The 13,876-nt window shown below is 40.4% G+C and overlaps 1 long non-coding RNA gene across 1 annotated transcript; it reads right to left on the bottom strand.

The window, feature by feature from the left end:
• Nucleotides 1-6,793: 6,793 nt before the first annotated feature.
• On the bottom strand, nucleotides 6,794-9,217 carry LOC124861067. Its single transcript, XR_007036601.1, has 2 exons — nucleotides 9,120-9,217; nucleotides 6,794-7,576 (listed from the first exon to the last, which is right to left on the bottom strand). It is a non-coding gene; the product is annotated as an uncharacterized LOC124861067 (long non-coding RNA).
• Between the last annotated feature and the right edge of the window lie 4,659 nt (nucleotides 9,218-13,876).

The following is a 13,876-nucleotide window of genomic DNA, read 5'->3' as shown; positions in this document are numbered from 1 at the left end:
ACATATATTCTGTTGCTGTCTTTAACATTTGGGGACAGAAAGCATAGTCCTAGATCCCAGCTCACAGGTCACCACCAACCTGTCTACGTTTCAGATTTTCCCCGCTTAGCGACACACCTGCTTTGAAGCCAAGTCTGGTAATTAGCAGTTCCATAGTCAGAAATGTGGCACTAGAGACACAAGCCACCATAGTCAAATGTTTGCCAGGGGCCAGAATGGGCAACATCAAATCCTACCTGAAACTGCTGGCTAAGGATAAGCATAAATGCAGTAAGATTGTTATTCACGCTGGTGGAAATAAAACCAGGTTCGGCAATGGGAGGTCACCAAAGTTAATGTTGCTTCGGTGTTTAAGTTTGCCAAAACAATGACGGACTCCATAATTTTCTCTGGTGCCCTCCCTGGTCTGACCAGTGAGGACATGTTTAGCCGCATGCTGTCATTACACCGCTGGCTGTCTAGGTTGTGTCCTGAAAACAATGTGGGCTACATTGATAATTGGCGAACATTTTGGGGAAAACCTGGTCTGATCCGCAGAGACGGCATCAACTTTACATGGAGCAGCTCTTCTTTCTAGGAATCTGGCTGAATTTATTAGTTCTCCAAAACTCTGACAACCCAGAGTTCAGACCAGGAAGCTGGGTCGTAGTTTAACACTCCTCTCTGCAGCTTCTGTACTGTTATCCACCCATTAACTCGTCTTGCTCACGGCCAAAATTTAATAGATTCAAAAATAATGTAAAAGGAGGACACCATTAAAATCTCATAAAAATAAACAACACTCAGCTGAAAAATAAAACAATTAAATTTGGTTTATTGTCCAACTTTAAAATACCTCCACACAACTAAACTGCTCGGACCCTACTTGTCAATGATGTCATTCGTTGGGTCTTATGTCTTTTCTCCTTTCAAGGAACTAATTTTTTTTTTCATTTCCCCCAGTGATGTCCTACTTGTTACCTGAAGCAAGAGGCTACAGCCGCACAAACAATCCTGCCATCTGGCTCCTACAGGGTGTCAAAATAAGGTGAGATCTTTCCATGTAATCCATGCAACATTCAGCAACTGCTCGCAGTTAACTCCATAAAAGTTACAATAAATATCCTTATGTCCTTATGTATAATCCATGCAATAATTATTAAAATACACAGTTGAAGCAGTAGAGAGTGAAACAAGCATGTTCTCATATTCTGGAGCTGAGAGACTGGGGAGGCCGGTGTGGAGCCACATATTATCTGCCACATATTATCTGTCTTATCTTTTGCAGAAGTATAAACAACAAGTATCCAATGATGTATTATGATTTTCCAAGTATTAAATGTAATCAGTAATCTTTGATCATTAAGTAAAAAGATGTATGATTGAAATGTGGGTAAGAACTGAGAATTAGAGTAAAAACATTAAGGTTTGACATTCTCAATCAGCTATATATGAAAGAGATATAATGTTAATCATTTGTGAAGCATGAATAAAAAGAATGAAGTGATGGTTTTGTAACTGTGTTTTAAAGTAAATGCTGAAACCTGAAGAATGGAATCTGTGATACTGTGTAAAGTTTAAAACTGAGCAGATTAGGGAAAGAACTGTAGGATGACTGGGAGTGACGAGAGCCAGCTTCATGCTTACAGCGAACCATTTGAAGGCTAACGGGAGGAAAGGAGGATGCGACTATAGCCAACTGGGTGGCTATTACCGTCATCTCCAAGGCCGAGAAACAGCATCAGTAGGTCATGATGACCATGACTAAAGTATTGAGCAATAACCAAGAAGCATAGGTTGCGCAATAAGTGAGAAGCCTAATAAGGGGCTGACTGGTGAAAGCATCAAGCACCATAAAAGCAATGCTGAAGGAGGGAACTGCGGTTGTTTCCTCGCAGAAGACCAGCGAACAAGATCGGATGGAGAAAAAAAGTTCAGATTGAAAAGTAACAGAGACACAGCCCCACTGATCGACTGCATTAAAAAAGAGGATCAACCCGTGGGCCCAGAAAGGACTGTGCCTCAAGAATAAGAATAAGAATCTGATTTAATCTAAGCCTTTTTATCCAGACAACAGAAGTGAACTTGGTCGGTGAACAGTTGATTGTTCTAGGTTTCAGGCTTCTGGAAGTCCTGAATCAACCTCATTTATGTCTCCGGATTTCCTTCAACCCTTCAGCCTCTGAAAACTACTGTCTTCGGAGACACATAACAACAAAGATCCTGCTTAACCATCGAAGCCTGGAGTATCAGTGCCTGCCACTTAAAGGAAGAAAACTGAAGATTAAGTCGTATTCCCTTCAAGAAACCACTCGTTGTTACCAGAAGAATCTTCTCCATCAGGTGCACGGATGAGCCTCTGTCTTCAAAGCCTCTCCAAACTCACTAGTTTCAGCATCAGGGAAAGACAGGTTGAGTTGATTGATTTATTTCTATTATTGAAATTATTTTGTGTTGCCAAATTTAAGCTGTTACTGACCCCTGCAAAAGCGTTACTAATAAAGAAAGCATATAAAATTCTAGTTAAATCGTGGACATTCAATTATTTGAGTCACCGAATTTTTTGGTTTTTCATTGGTGGTAAAAAGTCTTGTTGCCTGGTTCTAAGATATTTTAGGAGGTTTTTATAGGTTGCCTCAGCCAAGTTTGTTAAAACAGAACCCTTGGGGCTTGTGCCGAGCCACTAAAATTAACCTAGCCCATATACCAAGAGCCAGTTGTAAAATTAGGGAATGAGCAGCCGTTAACAAAAGTGACTGTTGAAAGTGTGGAGGACTGCGATAGGCTACTCAGTCATCCAGACCACCAGTTGTAGATGGGCAAGACTTTTGTATGAAGGCTGTCAGAGGCTAGGCGAGTCATTTCCCGAAACCAGCTTAAACAGAACTTTCAGTAAACCTGCTTAGTAAGACCTTTCAGGTTTGGGGAAGTCCGGACCCGTTGGATGGAGAGCTGGTTTGAGCAATCCCTTTAGACATAGGGAAGTAGGAGGGGTTAGCTCATCGGACAACGAAAAGGGCTGTCTGCATCAACGTAACTTTGTTTGGCTCTATTCTAATCACACAATTGGTCCAGCATGAAGCAACTCCTCTTATCATTGGCTGTTCATCTTGATTGTATATTGAAGGTCTATATCGACACTTTCTCATATGTCTATCGAGGAGAAATCATTTCAAGATATATATTGCTATTGTTTTATCGCCCAGCTCTAATATCTAATCATATGTTCTTATCTAAAATTCTTGAGAAAATTGTTTGCTAATCAAATGTGTGAGCATTTACCCAGCAATGATCTGTTTGAACAGTTTCAGTCAGGTTTTACAGCTCATCATAGCACTAAAACAGCACTGGTGAAAGTCACTAATGATATTCTCCTAGCCTCAGATAATGGACTTGTGTCTGTACTTGTCCTGTTAGATCTCAGTGCTGAATTTGATACAGTCGATCACAATATTCTCTTAGAAAAGCTGGATTATGCTGTAGGGATCAGGGGAACAGTGCTAGGCTGGTTTAAATCTTATTTGTCTGACAGATTCCAATTTATTCATGTAAATGATAAATCATCTTCAAACTCCAATTGTGGAGTACCACAGGGTTCAGTGCTTGGTCCAATTCTCTTTAATATATATTTGGTTCCAATAGGTAAAATGATCAGGCAGCATGGGATACATTTTCACTGTCATGCTAATGATACTCAGCTTTATTCATCCATATATCCTGATGAGCCCAATCAGTTAGACAGACTACAAGCATGCCAAAAACTTGGATGACTCTAAATTTTCTGCTTCTAAATTCAGACAAGACAGAAGTTGTCGTCTTTGGACCAGAATCTTTGAAAAAGAAACTGCTTAGTCAATAAATTAATGTCGATGGCATTAAATTGACCTTTGGCAATAAAGTAAAAACCTTGGTGTCATTATTGATTAGAAAATGTCATTTAAATCCCATATTAAACAGGTTTCTAGGATTTTCTTTCACCTCCGGAATATTGCCAAAATTAGAAATATCCTATCCGGGAGTGAAACTGAAAAACGAATCCATGCATTTGTTACTTCAAGGCTGTACTATTGAAATTCTCTACTGTCAGGATGTCCATAAAACAAATGCTGTTTAAAACCTTCAGCTGATCCAAAATGCTGCAGCAAGAGTTCTGATGAAAATTAAAAAGAGCGAACATATTTCTCCTATTTTAACTTCCCTTCATTGGCTCCCAGTTAAATCAAGAATATAATTTAAAATTCTCTTTCTCACATATAAAGCCGTAAACGATCAAGCTCCATTATATATCAGAGATCTGATTGTTCAATATATTCCTAACAGAGCATTTAGTTCTCATGCTGCAGGTTTACTGGTGTTTCCTAGAGTCTCTAGAAGTAAAATGGGAGGCCGATCCTTTAGTTATTAGGCTCCTCTCCTGTGGAACCAGCTTGCAGTTTTATTCCGTAAGGCAGGCACCCTGTCTACTTTTAAGGATAGGCAAAAAACTTTCCTTTTTGATAAAGCTTATAGTTAGAGTGGCTCAGGTTATCCTGAGCTCTCTGTATCCCTGTTGTTATGCTGCTATTGCCGGGTCTTTTTTGTTTGCCTGCTGCTTAACCTGCTTCTCTCTAGGGGACGACAGAGCATGGTGACTGGACGTGTGACAGGTGTTTCTCATCAAGCCTCATCAACTGAGCACTGAAAGAGGAGCCTGCTGCCAGTACTTCGGTGCCTGAGTGTTAACCATAAGTGATAACCTCTAGCCCACAGTAACTCTTGTTATTACCTTGAGAAAATTACTTACGTTTCTGTGTACTCCTCTTCAGGTGACTACTGTGTCCGGGATCTCCTTCCAGTTCGCCACCTGGTTTCCAGCCGACTCCAAGTATTCCAGATGACCATAATGACCATTTTCATTCTCTCTGCTACATTCTCATACTACTTTTCTCTTCCTAGAAGCTACACCTGGCCTGACTGTATCTACCTGTGACGCCTTCCTGGAGGGGGGGGGGGGACCGGCTGAGCTACTGCTGCCAACAACTTAATACTCACCTTCTACCGATGACACACTTGGCCCTGTCTTTAGGTGTTTAACCCTATTTTTCTCCTAAACATAGCTACTGACTGAGCTTTTACTGTAACTAACTGTATGTGCTCTCTCTCATACTGAAAACTGGCTCAGAGTTTATCTTTTTTTTTCGTCCTATATAATGCCACTAAAGGAGCTACAACCATTAACACTTTTCCTTCCCATAGAAAGTACTCCTGGATCAGTGCTTCTGTGTTCTTTTTGTGTCTCTGCTCTGTTCTCTCAAACCCCCAGTCGGTCGTGGCAGATGGCCTCTCACACTGAGCCTGGTTCTGGTTCTGCTGCAGGTTTCTTGCTGCTCAAAGGGAGTTTTCCTCTCCACTGTTGCTACATGTATGCTCAGAATGAGGGATTGCGGCAAAGTCAATGCAAGCAACTGCCCGCTGTTGCTACATGCTCATTCAGAAGGAATGAATGCTGCAAGTCACTGACTCGATGCAATCTGCTGGGTTTCTTTAGATAGAAAAACGTTTATACAGTTTGAATAATAGACTGAATCTGACTCCACTGTTTAATAGTTAGGATTAATTGGAATGCATGTACCTGACTTGAAACCTGTATGATTTGACTGAATTGACTTTTTAAAGTGCCTTGAGATGACATGTGTTGTGAATTGGCACTATATAAAAAACTATTAGCCAGGTTTTACAGAGAAAAACTGTTGGAAACACATTTTAGGAAAAATACATAAAGAGTTGGCTCATACAAGAGTGATGGAATACAATAGCGTGCAACAGTTTGAGCTTTAACATTTTGGTAGAAATTCACTCTTGAATGTGTTCCAGTCTTTTTGTTTCACTCTCCAATGAGACATTTTCAGTTATTCTCCAAATGGATATCACTCTAACTTTGGTCCATTGCAAAGAAGATACTTACTAGTCAGAACTACTCAATACAAGGTGACTTAAAAAACTATGTCTTGAAGGTGGACCTATATATTTTTATCCAACTGGTCTTTATAAGCCCAGTATCTATGTGCTGATTTTCTTTGTATTAGCAGTTGTTCTTGTATATTTGTTGGACATCACTGAATGGACATCACTGAAAAAGAATTGTCTTACATCTATTATCAGGAGTTTCATTAGAATCTTTCATAGTGTTGCAGAGAAAGTACAGTTGAACCAAATATTTACATCCACTGCATAAAACAATAAAATATATTCTCTGTCTACCGTTAAATCAAACTAAACTAAACCAGGATTACCAAAATAATTTCTGTTTGTTAAATTCACATTTAATTGGATTTTGTTTATATTACTGACTTTGGTAGCATTAAACACACATTGACAGAGCCTCTCCTTTGTCATGTGCATACAAGCATCCTTTGTCTTTTTATGTGTGTATGAGCATACACATGCTGTCTTTGTGTACTTAGGCATTCCCAGTGTCACATCTATGTTAACAACACATTTATTCTGATTGTACACAGTAATGAGTGATTAATTATTCCCAACTCAAATTATCATTCCAATTAGGGATGCAGACACACACAAATGTAGGGAGCACTTCCATGCCACAAGGAGTAAGTGCCAGCAGTCATTCTATTCTACTTTCCAGAGGCTAATTGAGGTTAATGAATGGAAATAGTAAGTAAAAACACATTAACAAGAATAATTAAGTGTGCCATTGGTGTTAGCATAAGTTCGTTGGAGACACCACAGGAAATTACACAACTAATCAAACATTATTTTCTCCTGCTCGGTCAGAGACTGAAATACCTCAAACCCAAAATTAAGTTGGACCATAAAAGAGAAACAGCTTTTACTTTATTGGTTATTTTTTTACTTCTGAAAGAAAATGGAAATAAATCAGTTACATAAGGTTAAAGTAAGCCAAGAACATGGGACAGAGAACCAACTGAGATATATGGTGGGTTTCAACTACTTACAAAGTCAAAACTCGGATCTGTAATTGTCATAACAGCCAACTGTGTTCCAGCTAGAAGTAAGAAAAACTGTGGGATTTGTGATGGTACTGGTAACCACCATTATCAACACCAGGGAAAAATGATGGGTTTCCTAGCGTTGTATACACTGGACCACTGTAGCAATGTGTTCATTCATACAGGTTGTACAGTCTGGTGTGATTTCAAATTACCTGTCATACTTCTACAGCTATCAGTATCCTTTGTACATGCAGCAGCCATTATGGGTTTAGAGGTCTAGGCTGATGAGGAACCTTCAACCTTCTAATTAGGAAATACAACCTTATGTGATTTTTGTGTTGATTTTTCTATACTGGAACACCGAAATTTCAACTTCAGGTACAAACAGAACTCCCATTTGGATTTACAGACAGAGGGGGCGGAAACAAAGGAGACCCATATTAGTTTGGGGGAGTCCTGCATATTATCTCATCCTGCTGAGTTATTTTCAGATTTGCCTTTCACAAATTTGCCTGCACACACAGACATGTACAACTGCCAGGCTTGGAGGCTGACATGTAGACATTCAGATAAGGCAGCACTGGATGAGGTGCTAAGCCAGTCAGGTGAGATAGATTCATTCTTTCAGCTGGATCCCTGTATTCCTGCAAAAACAGAAGCAAAACGAAAGCAAAGGATAGTCACATTATAATGCAGGTCTGTTATGCAAAATGTATTTGGGTCTCTAAAAACTTTTTATGGGCTTTGAATTGCTTTGACAACCTATACACACACTCCCCCTCATGCTTCTCCATCAGAATAAGAGACTGATAAAGAAACCAAAAGTGAGAGAAACAGGACAGATTTATTCCATAGTCATGCTGTAATGAATGCTTAAGTAATAGATTGGTTTCATTGAGAGATGTTATGTTTTTGTTGAAATTATTTAAAATTAGATGTGTGCCAATGCGCTAAGACAAGCTGCAGGAAAAAAAAAAAGCTTTAAATGAATTATAATTCAGTAGTAGGACAAACAGGATCCCGTCAAAAGACATATTCAGTTCAATTCACTTCAAATGAATTCAGTTCAGTTTGAGTAAATTGAATGTATTTCAATTTAGTTCCATTTAATTTGATTAAACTCTTTTCATTTTAATATGATTCAATTCAGTTAATTTGAATTCAGTTAATGATGGCTGTGGTCAGGAAGGATCTCCTGTAGCAGTCTATGCTGCAGCTGATCCGACGAAGCCTCTGATTGAAGAAACTCAGCAGAGGGAACATTGTGTTGTGAAGAGAATGCTATTGTCTTATGTTAATTCCCTGGCTGGTCTAGGAGATATAAGGGAACGTGGATCTAGATAGGGTATGAAGAAGCCGATGACATTTAAGATTTTTATTTATGCCATATTGTAAACTGTCTGCTGTACAGACTGGTATATAGCTTCAGGGAATGCTCAGGCCAACATAAAAAAACAAAACAACCCTTAAAGAAAGGAAAAGTCAAACTTACCCATTTCTGAAAGAAAACAAAATATACAAACCTACAAACTAACCAACCTAACTAACAACCCCATCAACAGGAGAAAACTGAGATTAAAGAAAAGGCAGCTCTACCCTACAAACACAGTCTCTCCAAAGTTTACATTAGTAAACAGAAGGCATTTAAACCTGCACAAACAATGAGGGTGTATAGTAGTCAAATGGCCAAAAGGCATAGAAGTGCAGATTCACAGGCCTTTAATAGAGCACTGCTAATAATGATTGGCTGGAGACCCAGGAAAAAGAACCTTATCCAGGAGGCGGTGCCTTTAACAGAACATAAGCATTACTTCAAATAAAAACATCTACTTTGGGGGATGTAACACCCCTAACCATAACATAAGAGTTGAAATTTGTAAACCTTCCATAGACACACACACACACACACACACATTCTTGAAAGGGCATCAGCCACAATATTGTCACAGTCTTTTTTGTGTTTGATTTCAATATTGTAGTTTTGAGAAATAAGAGCCAACCTCATGAGTCGCTGATTACTGTCATACATACGTGAGAGGAATACAAGAGGGTTATGTTCAGTAAAGATCTCTACAGGTTTTAAAGTGGATCCCATGTACAGATCAAAGTGTTTAAGAGCAAGGAGCATGGCTAGAGTCTCCTTTTCAATAGTTGAGTAGGGTCTTTGATAGGAATTAAAATTCTTACAGAAGAAGATAGGACGACTCACTCCTTGTCGTCTTGAAGAAGAACAGCTCCAACCCCCACCTCACTGGCATCAACCTGAAACTTGAGGGGCTTTGAAGTTCACCTGCAAGAACGGGTGATCTTGACAAAACAACTTTTGCACAGTCAAATGCATGTTGACATTCATGACTCCAAATAGATGGTAGCTTTGGGCTGCACAGGTTTGTCAGCAGTGTTACTACTTCAGAAAAAAATCATACAAAAACAGCTGTATTAACCAACCATGTCCAGTAATCTGCATAGCACACGGCATGTTGTTGGCAGAGGAAAGTGAAATATAGCACTTGTCTTGGCACCAATAGGATGAACCACATTGTCAAGATAAACATTACAGTTTTCCACATCAGATAACACAGTTGACATCAATCTCTGGAAAGTAGCAGGAGTGTTTCTCATTCCAAATGCTATTACTGTATATTGCAAGAAATAATCAGGTGTTACAAACGGTTCGGATGCCAATAACTTGCCAATAACCTTTAAGAAGGTCCAACGCTGTCACCACAATCTTCAATACGGGGCAATGGGAAGGAATCAGTAACATTTACTGCATTAACCTTACAGAAATCTGTGCAGAATCATGATGTTCCATCTGATTTTAGTTTAACCCGGCATGGAGAACTCCATAGACTGTAGCTTGGTATAGCCAACCCATGCTCCAGAATATAATTGACTTCCTTCCTCATCATTTTTCTTTTTGTCATGTTCACACGATAAGCATATTGCTTTGTTGGCATTGCATTCCTAACATTAATATTATGCTCTACCACTTGTGGAAATATATTATGTGTGTGCATCCTTGCTATGTTCAAAACCAGTGTAGGAAATAAAATGTGTAACATGTGTTAGTATAAGAGATTGTGTGGCCTGCAGAAGTATTTCTTTCAGGGGTATGGTGAAAGTGGAAAATTACTGAGAACTGCATGTGTGTGAAAATTAGAGATAGTACAACTGACTGAGTTACTCCCTGCTTATATCAGCAGATACGGGATGCAGCTGTGAGACAATACCTGTCTAAATATGGTAAGCCGGAAAAGTGTGTACGTGACTATGTGTAGAAAATATTGTAAACAAGGGCGCTGCCCAGTTTCATGTGTATTTTAATAAAAGAAATGAGCCCAGTGAGAGAGAGCCAGAAGAAATCTCGGTGTGTCCTGACCACATGAGCCCTCTCTTCCCCTGGGCCCAGGTATTTAAATTGAATACAACAGTGTCTGAGTGTGATTTATTCTAATGTGTTGTGAATTCCTCTAGGTTACGGTGAATAAACGAACGCGTAGAAGGCCCCGTTAAAGGGACACTTCAACAATTTGGCGACCCCCGACGTGGAATTTGGACAAAAAGAGAGTGTGACAGACGAACCTTCTGACACCTAGGGTGCCCATAAATCATCAAAGGTAAGGTAGAGCCTATTTTATCAAACTCTCCGATTGAATTTATATATAGGCTAAATTAACCAGGGTGTAAGTTGGTTCTGAATGTCATTTTACTCTGCAAAACTGTAAAAGAGTGTGCGTTAACTGGACGTGTTCAAATGGAGTCAGATAAGAATTGCTGAGAGTGTCGTCTGTAGCTTGGCAAAATACGAAAGCTGAAAAAGGTTAGAGTCCTTATTTGCTAAGAGTGTCGTCTGTAACTTGGCAAAATGCGAAAGCTGAAAAAGGTTAGAAGCCTTATATTGCTTTGAGTGGCGTCTCAACTTATTGTTTGACGAAGCAGTAAGATATGGCTGGGTTCAAGGCCCGTGACGTGGCAAACCACAAAGGATTAAAAAGGGTTAGAGATGCAGACTTTAAAGAAGGGTTAAGAGGCCCATCCAGAAATTTCACAAAGGGTTAGAGGCCCATCTAGTGGACACACGGAGGAACTGCGGTCCTCACAAGCGACGGGTAGTGGAGTCGATGTTAAATAATTGGGCAATAATTCTGAATTAAAAATGCGGTTGGATTTTTGATTATTTGAGGGAAAATAAAAAGCATTTATTGAATATAGGCATCTGCAGTGCGGATTGTGAATATTAAGTGTTTTTGCTGATATTAAGCGGGAGTGACTGTGAGAAGCGCTGACTCTGTGTGTGTGTGTGTGTGTGTGTGTGACTGGGTGAAGCCAGCAGAGAGCAGGCTCACCATTGCTGTTGAGTAAATGCACTGTATTGTCTGGTAAACCTGGCGGTGTTAACAAGGACAATACAGTGATAAGCGGATTTTATATGCATATTGTGAAGCGTGAATTGAACATTAATTTCACAGGATTTTAAACAACATGGAAGGGAAATTTCCGGAAGCCCCAGTATGGGTAGATTTGGAAACCCAATTGACTAACATGCAAACACTGGTTCTCCAAACGAGAAGTAAGGAAGAAGGTGAGAAGGTGAAGAAGAAAATGGAAAAACATGTGCGACCAGGTGTAGAAGGATGGGACAGACATCAACAGCTCCCAAAATATAATGTGGGTTTTATTTCCCGACCATCCTCAGAATGGGGACAGCATTAAGTTTGGTTTGATTTGGCATTTTGTAAATGTGTTGCAAACAACTATTTAAAAAAAAAAAACATTCAAGTAGTGCGTTCATCTCAAATCAAAAACTACAGTTTCTCTTTTGTCAGGATCAGAAAATTAGCTTTTAACACTGCTTCACAGACCTATTCAAGGCTTCTTTGGAAATAAAAAATAAAAACCCAGATAAGAAACAAAAAAAAATAAAATCTACCAAAGACAACAGTAGTGGCCTAATAGTGGTACTATAATAAAACAAAAAAACACCACTTAATAGTCATTCAACTTACATTTGTGCAAAACCACAGTACATTCTGTTTTACATTGTTTTCTACATTAGCAACTTGAACTCACTTGAAAATGGCTGACAGCCTGCCCAGACTGGAGCGGACACTCGCACCAGGAACCCTGGACGTCTATCTCCCCTCTGAACAAATCAATTGCACAGAAGTAGGTAAACAGAACAAAATAGTAACCACTCAACCTTTAGTAAAGTTTCCATATAATCCTTGTTAAACACTCACGCCTTCATGTAGCCCTGCACGTTTCAATAGGAGGAACTCCTTCCTGACCGTAAGGCGTCAATCTACAGCAATCTCCGTTCCTACTGAGTAAATCGACTATAAATCTTTAAGTATAAGGCTTATCACAGCGTTGTCTACTAACTCCAAAGAGTATATTTAGGTCTCCTTACCAATTTAAGACATTTTCCACTGATATGCCTCGTTGTCTTGTCCTTTACGAACCGGAACCAACTGCTGGCGCTGAGTAATGACATCACGCACGCGACATACACACACAGGAGACACTGCCATACTACCTGAAGCAACAGTGCCACCTGCTGGACCCCTTGAAAACCGTACAAGGCAAAAAGAGGGAATAATAGCGACTTCTGTTTTAGAATTAGTAATTTATTTATTTCACCCGGCTACACATGTAAGAGAAGCAATGAAGGAGGATGGACTTAATTTGACGGACAAGTGGAATTTAGGTGATTGGTTTAGAAAGAAAATGAACACAGCTAAGAAAAACAGACAGGAAGCACAAGGTAAGTTGAATGAAGCTACTGTGTGGTCCAAAGGTAAGTACAAGACCAACAAAGAAAAATGTGAAAAAGAGGAGCGCTTCTGGGGAGACATGCTTTTGATATACCAAGGAGGAAGGCACACAATGAAGCAGAAAGAACCCAGAGGAGGAGACAAGAAGGAGGGGTCAAAATCAGCTCAGGGGACGAGCCCAGACAGACCGCCCCCATATAGACCCTCCTCCCCATGCAGCTCCCTCACTGGTGCACCCACACCGCCCCCTGGTGGATTGTACCCCATATTGGAAGTAGAGAATGGAACACTTGTAGTGCATGGCTTGGACATTCCAGAATGGGGGGGCTGGATCTGTCAGTGGAAGTTCCGGATTATCTATGTCAGCATCTGCTGGCTCATTTCAGGATGTGGAAAAAGCAGCCTTTCACGACAGAGAGGTAAGAGAAAGAAAAGAACAACAACAACAAGGAGGCATCAGTCTAACAAATCCCTTTTGCTCACCCCCACAACAATCCTCCCAACCAGCTTATCTAATTTCAGAGGCTGGGGCACGGGGGCCACCCAGAACACCCGGCCCAAGCTCTGGCTTAGAAGGAGCAGGGACTGATCCGGTGGGATCAGTGGCTTTACTGCTAAGTGGATCCTGGAGGCCAGATAGGGTTTTGTGTCCCAATCCTTTTCTCACACCCACACCTTGTTACATCTCTACCCCAGCTGTAGAGCTGCAGGAAAACAGACACAGCATACCACAGGAAGATGAAGAAGAAATAGCAGATCCGCAGCAAAACCATCCTGAGGACGGACCCCCAATACACAGTCAGACAGTTGTACAGTTAAGGGAACATTTAGCCCGCAAAGCTGCAGCTAAACCAGAAGGCTTTAGTTATGCCCCAAAAGCCAATTATCCCCTTTTACAGCAACAAGGCTCTGGAGTCCCCCCTAGGTATAAACCTTTCTCTCTGGGCGACATTACGGCTCTCTGTGACAAGTTGCCCCCATAACTGAAGGAGCAGCAGTGTGGCTCCAGACTTTAGACACCCTGACGGCAGGCACATCACTAGCACTGTGAGATTATAGAGTAGTGGCAGGACAGTGCATGCCACACCACACATGTAGAGAGATTGAGACTGCTGCTTACACCTCAAGAGCCCCGGATTCTGACCTCTTCACCCAGCATGTCCACTG

This window comes from Girardinichthys multiradiatus, chromosome 1, assembly GCF_021462225.1.
Source record: "Girardinichthys multiradiatus isolate DD_20200921_A chromosome 1, DD_fGirMul_XY1, whole genome shotgun sequence".
NCBI classification, from domain to species: Eukaryota; Metazoa; Chordata; class Actinopteri; order Cyprinodontiformes; family Goodeidae; genus Girardinichthys; species Girardinichthys multiradiatus.
The sequence above is the reverse complement of the archived record's forward strand: the minus strand, read 5'-3'. Positions and strand labels throughout refer to the sequence as shown.